The 6000-nt window shown below is 36.7% G+C and overlaps 1 protein-coding gene across 3 annotated transcripts in view; it reads right to left on the reverse strand.

The window, feature by feature from the left end:
- The window catches only part of LOC108383271 (ST18 C2H2C-type zinc finger transcription factor), a 110334-nt gene extending 105031 nt beyond the window's left edge, over positions 1-5303 (reverse strand). For all 3 annotated transcript variants that reach the window (XM_017639675.3, XM_036990794.2, XM_036990793.2), the window contains exon 1: positions 5202-5303. The gene's annotated coding sequence lies outside the window, so the exon portion shown is untranslated. The remainder of the gene's footprint in view (positions 1-5201) is intronic.
- Positions 5304-6000: the final 697 nt, after the last annotated feature.

A 6000-nucleotide genomic window follows, 5' to 3' on the forward strand; every position in this document is an offset into this window, starting at 1 on the left:
GCAGGCAGAAGGTGCTCTCTGTGGCTCCCATCCTTAAATCCTGACACAGACGTGGATGCCGTGTGACTGCTATGGTAATAGGAGACGCATCTCTGCTCTCCGAGGCTGAGTTGTGATTGAAGGCACTGACCTGCCATAGACTTATAATAGGGGAGCAGGTGTGGCAATGATGGACTTTAATTTCCTTTAATAAACCTTTTATGTGCCACACTTTTACTGCCATTCGACACTCTCCAAGGTCCTGCACATAATAGGTTCATTACTTTTGATTACTATAGTCTATTGAGACAAACAACTCCAGAACACACTATATATTATGTTCAGTTAAACCAATATAGACTATTTATCCATTGTGCATTTTTTCACCTGCAACACTACAGACAAAATTAACAACGGCTCTCGTAAGCTAAAACTATTAAAACCACCAGTAGTCTTTTGTCATCATTTCATAATAAACACACCAATCACTGAACTGTTTTTAAAATTAGCAAACAAAAAGTGTTCACTGCTTTTGCTGAGCAGCAGTTGCTTTAGTATAAATAAAATGGTTCATTGTCATGAATATTTTAGAATTACATAATAAGGGGAAACAACAATAAAACCGAGGTGATATTTTTTCCTCTAGCTTTTCCTTCTTTTAAAATCATGTTTTTATGACAGATGTGATGCTGCCTAGGATTAAAGCGGCTTGGTTTACTTAGGGTGGTGAGCACTGTGTTGTGAAATCCTCCTCCTTCCTGAGCATCTCTGTTGCATATTAAGTGGCTCAAGTCCTGCAAACTCCCCTCCACACACTAAATGAATAACTTGGTTAAGAGAGATCAGTATCATGAGGGTTAAAATTATGATTACCCATTTCTGAGGGAGCTACTCCCATGAGTGAGCATCAACTCAGGACGAGTGTAATGTTATCCTGTCCACAGGTGCTGTTAGCTCTACCCACCTACACGGAACAATTCCCCCAAAAGGGAAGTGAAGGTCAAACTCCAGGAGTTTCTTTACCAAAACTGAAACACAGGTTGCCAGGAGTGCCAGCAGGCATATATAAAGGTTTTAGAAACCTACTTAAACATAACCTTCTTTACAACAGCTTTAAGTCTAATTATATTTTGCAATTCAGCTATCCCGTTGGACCTGACCAGTCTGTCACTACTCCCTGCAGTCGCCTCCCCATTAAAGTCATTGGAAGGAATGTGTAAATATTCATGGACTTCTGCTTGATTGTGTTTGGAATGCTAGCCTAATAAATATATCTTGTGGAGCTATTGTTCTCTTGTTAGTGTAGCATATATAGCCTATATAAACATTTTAAGAACTGCCAACTCACTCAAAAAGCTAAGTTTCCAAATTTAACTTGGGCCAAGTTGCGGGAGCAAAATGGATCAAGACCATAAATACAACCCATCTATTTCACTATCTCTCCTTCACACCTGAAGAACAATATAAGTTACTAAGTTCAGTGTCTAGTCATGTATTATGCCTCTTGGGAAATAAAGAACATCAGAGACCTAAAGCACATGTGCTTTTCTTCTTGTGGTGGAAGGTTTTAACATTATGAGGTGGCTCCCTCTCCTGATAGGTGTCAACTTGAAAATAGTCTTTGTTCTCTAAGGTCTTTTATGTGGAATTAGAAATTTCTCAGTATTCTTCATATGGATTATTCCAATGGACTTTAATAAATTGCCAATGGGTAGAGTTAATTTTTGTAACATCAAACCTCATATTCAGTGGATACCATGTTCTGGTAATGGTTCATGAAAGGTGAAAATAAATTTCTACCTCAAAGCATATGTTGAGACCTGGGGGAAGGTAAAGAGGGATGGCAGAGAGGGTGATGGTTACCATCCTTTCAAATTCTCCCAGTTACAGCAGAAGCACATGATTATAGTATGAGTCAGGATGCTGACCTAACTAGCATGAGGTGTAATCTTAAAAACTGCACTTCTCATTGGGAACATTGTTTGTTTGTTTTTTCTTTTGGAAAAGGAGACTTGATCATCTTTACTGTTTAGGTTCTAAAGGCTATTAACAATCCTACAATTAAATATGTAAAACTTAATGAATAATTTCTTTTCTTGAAACAGAGACTTGATTTCCTAACAAGCTGCACTTCTCCAGGTTTCTTAGGGCTTTTATCTGCACCATTCCATTGCTTATGGATGGGAACAAGGTATTTTCTGAGATTCCTATAATGGGTTCTTCTGGCTTTGACAATCTACTTCTCAATAGTGATAAAATATTAAAGGTAGGCTTTGCCACTTTTATTTTTCCTGATCTGAAACTACATTAAGAAAATTTCATTTAACCTATAAGTATAGGTATGCTATGTTTAATAGTTATATAGAGAGAAGAAAAGTGGCTCCTGCTTAGCATCTAATTCATAATAAAGCCATGAAGAAAAATTTTAAAAGACTTCACTCCCCAGTTTTCTGGTGAGAGGCATTAATACAAGGAGAAACAACAGGAGGGAAAGAAATGTTTAAAATTTCTCTAAAATATCTTTAATGTTTAATTCCTTTCAAAGAAGGAAAACTTGGAGGACAGACATGCCAGAATCAACAGTGAAATAAGCAGATAGACAATGAAGAAGAAAAATGATCATAAAATAAAATTTAACTACTTAGCAGAATTTGGAAAGCTCTAATTTCATACCTTTATATACTTACATACCTGAATACAGGTGTACAAAGTAATTTCCTAGTGACTATACTTTTCTCACTGGCACTCACATTGGAGCATTTGGCATTTCTGTCCCACCCAGTGCATAGATCTGGACTGGCCTTGGGCCCAGGAAGAAACTCAGGGATTGTGCTGTGGTGGGAGGAGGAGCTTCAAGGAGTAGGACACAGAACTCAAGGACTCAATTTTGCTTTCATTCACACACATAAATTGCTGTTACAGGAGGAAACTTAGTTTTCTTTGTTTTTTTCACTCAACACCCTATTTTAACCAAATTCAAAAGGAAAATTTATCCAAGCAAATATTTGCTTCTTAAAAACTGGGTAAAAAAACAATCTCTTGATGATGTTGAAGTTTTATTTTCCATTCAACAGAACCCTAGACACTGATTCCTCAGCATAAATTGATAAGTAATCTTGAGTTTCTTAACATCAGTAGAAAAAGCCATGATGACAACGTTCTGAGGATACTTTCTCAGAAAGCTTGTACAATTAATACTGTCTACTTATACATAATCTCACACGAGTAGCTACTTTTGAGAAGTCTCTCACACACAATTTGCAATAATTTCCACTTTTAACAAGATTTCACTGTGCTCCTCTCCTGATGGTTTAGAGCTGGCAATGCAGTTTTAAATGTTGTGACACATTACTTGTGTTCATGTAACCCTGGGGACCTCATGATATGGTGAGAGGAAGTTCCTTGGCTACATCCTCTCCACAAGGAGCCCTTTATTCTGAGTGGAGTCTTCCTTTACAAAAAAAAAAAAAATCAGTTTAAAAAAAAATGACGAGAAACTCAGGAAGTTGGAAAGGCTAACCCAGAAAATGAAACAACTGGATGATGAAAGTACTTGGGATGAAATTTGCCCAGATTGAAGGACAAAGAACCTACAATGAGAGCCCCTTCTTTTGTGACTCTGGCATCATTTTAACTTAAACACAGCCTTGGATCAGCCTAAACTGCAGCAAAGGATCCTTCCCCGTTACACAGGAAGGGATAGATAACCGTGTTGTGATACTCACTGAGGCATACTGAAGTAGAAGGCCATGTATGTGTCCTCCCTGTTCTTGCCCTTTCTGTAATTTTCTGGTTTTCATTTCATACATTTATCAATTGCTCAGAAAAAGTAGTTTAGAGAATAAACTTTTTAAAAATGTAAACTAATAGAAACAAGGCTTTTTACATCATCTGTGATGTCATATTAATAATTCCTGAACCTTTTCTGAATCCTTTATTTTAACATGAAAATTTTTCTGAACCCTTTATTTAGGACACCCAATCCCTGATTTCACCCCTCTTTTCTTGTATGTCCCTAATCATACTGTGTTTGAGTCTGTAGGGAAAGCTGGAGAATTGAATGACGTGTACTCTTTAAATTTATGGCATCCCACTGCCCCCTTCTCCCCATCCACCCCAACAGACACCACACCTAAAGGAAGAAGCAGGTTCAGTCCACCATCAGATGAAGTACATCTCTGGGAAATTGCTTTTCTGCACACACAGTCCCCACAGATGAGGCAATTTCCAAGGGGAATTCTAGAGTCATTCATAAATGCACCGCAATAGAAAAAGCCTCATTTGAGACAACCTTGGGTAGCTTTATGAGGAGACTGACCTATTTTGATTCTTATCTCTCCTTTCTGAGTTGTCACAGCCATTGTATACTTAGTCCTGTAACTTTGTACAACTGGCAATGCTGAATATAAACCAAAGCCATATGTTTGTGTCTTTTTGCCAAACAACTCCAGCAAATAGTTCTATTATTCCCTTAGGTAGCCTATGTGTGCCAAGGATTTCTATTAGATGCCGTGCCATGGCCTCTGAGTCACAGCTTTGTGACATAGGGGGGCAATAGCCAGCTTTATGTTTGAAGAGACATTTTTGTGTTTTTTAAATATGCAATGCTGAAAGATAACTCAGAGTAAGTAACACCCTAAAAGGGCCTTAAAATTTTTTTCTTGCTGATATTTTGAGATGCATTTGTTGCAAAATAAGTAGTTGTCAGAAAACAAGCTCTTTCATATAGGGATAATTTATTATAAATAGATTTTATGAAGGACAATGCAATTCCTTACTTTTCAGTGTTGGTAGAAATTAACTCTAGATGTCATCTAATCTGCTTTTAAAAACATTCTTTTATAATATCTCACTTATTTACTCTTAATCCTTAAGTAAACTAATTTCTAATGCAAATGCATTCATATTAGATTTTAAAAACTTTTAATACTGAATCTTTCTTATAGGGAAAATGTGTGTGAACACATAACACACATACTAATCAATATGCAAAATGATTTGTAAGCTCAGAGGACATCACCTGCTTAATATTTTCAATTATTAAAGCGACCATGCCTCTGACAAAAAAAAAAATTCTAAATTTGGCACTAACAATCAACTTCTTTCAAAGCAAATCCACACAGATGAAGCACTGCTATAGAAGGGATTCTTTATATGAATGCTTTGATTGGATCCAGTTTATTTCAATGTATTCTGCTTTTTAATAAACAATACTGTCTTACCTCTTTTTCTCCAAGTAACTTTTATTCCAACTCGGTTTTCCCTGCTCCGCCCAAGTGACTAAATGTCTTTGTCCACTTCAGTGAGAAATCCTGAAATTCATTCTGTTAAAATAAAAAATAGAAGGAGCACATATCAGGTAGAACAAATTAAATAGAAGATTAATAATAAACACTGAAGTGACCAATAAATGATGCATGAGCACTTTTAGCTGTAATTTGATTGGTCTATAAACAGAATGAAAAGCTGTATACTACATATCAGTGGGAACAAGATGTTTAAAGGTTACTCAAGTTCATTTTTGTCATCAATACCAAACTATATATATTATGTCTTCAATTTAACAGAGAAATTGGATAAGAGGGGCTCACACTTATTACTGTTACTTTTACTTTTAGCCATCAAAAGAAAAAGTTCGGATGAGATTTAGGATGTGCTACTCTCAAGAAGTAATGAAAGACAGATTCAAAGCTCATCCTTTTCTCACTGAGGGCTCCCTTAATGAGGCTGTCATAAAATGCTGCTAATGCTGTTTGCCAATATTTTAACCTGTTTTCCATGGAAACAATTTGCCCTTGGCTGCTTCACCTCTGTTTGGTCCCAGGGATGGGAAGAGAATCTATCTTCAGGCCATTTGGCCCTTGAGAGAAAACTTTGAAACTCAGGGTACTAACTCAGCAGGCTAGAAGGGGCTATTTGTACAGAAATCACATGTAACAACACACATTTAAAATGTTGGTATTTTAACACACCCGCCGCACCAACCTTCCTTGCAGAAGATTTCTATCGTCCTGTATTTTA

This window comes from Manis javanica, chromosome 2 (assembly GCF_040802235.1).
Source record: "Manis javanica isolate MJ-LG chromosome 2, MJ_LKY, whole genome shotgun sequence".
Lineage (NCBI taxonomy): Eukaryota > Metazoa > Chordata > Mammalia > Pholidota > Manidae > Manis > Manis javanica.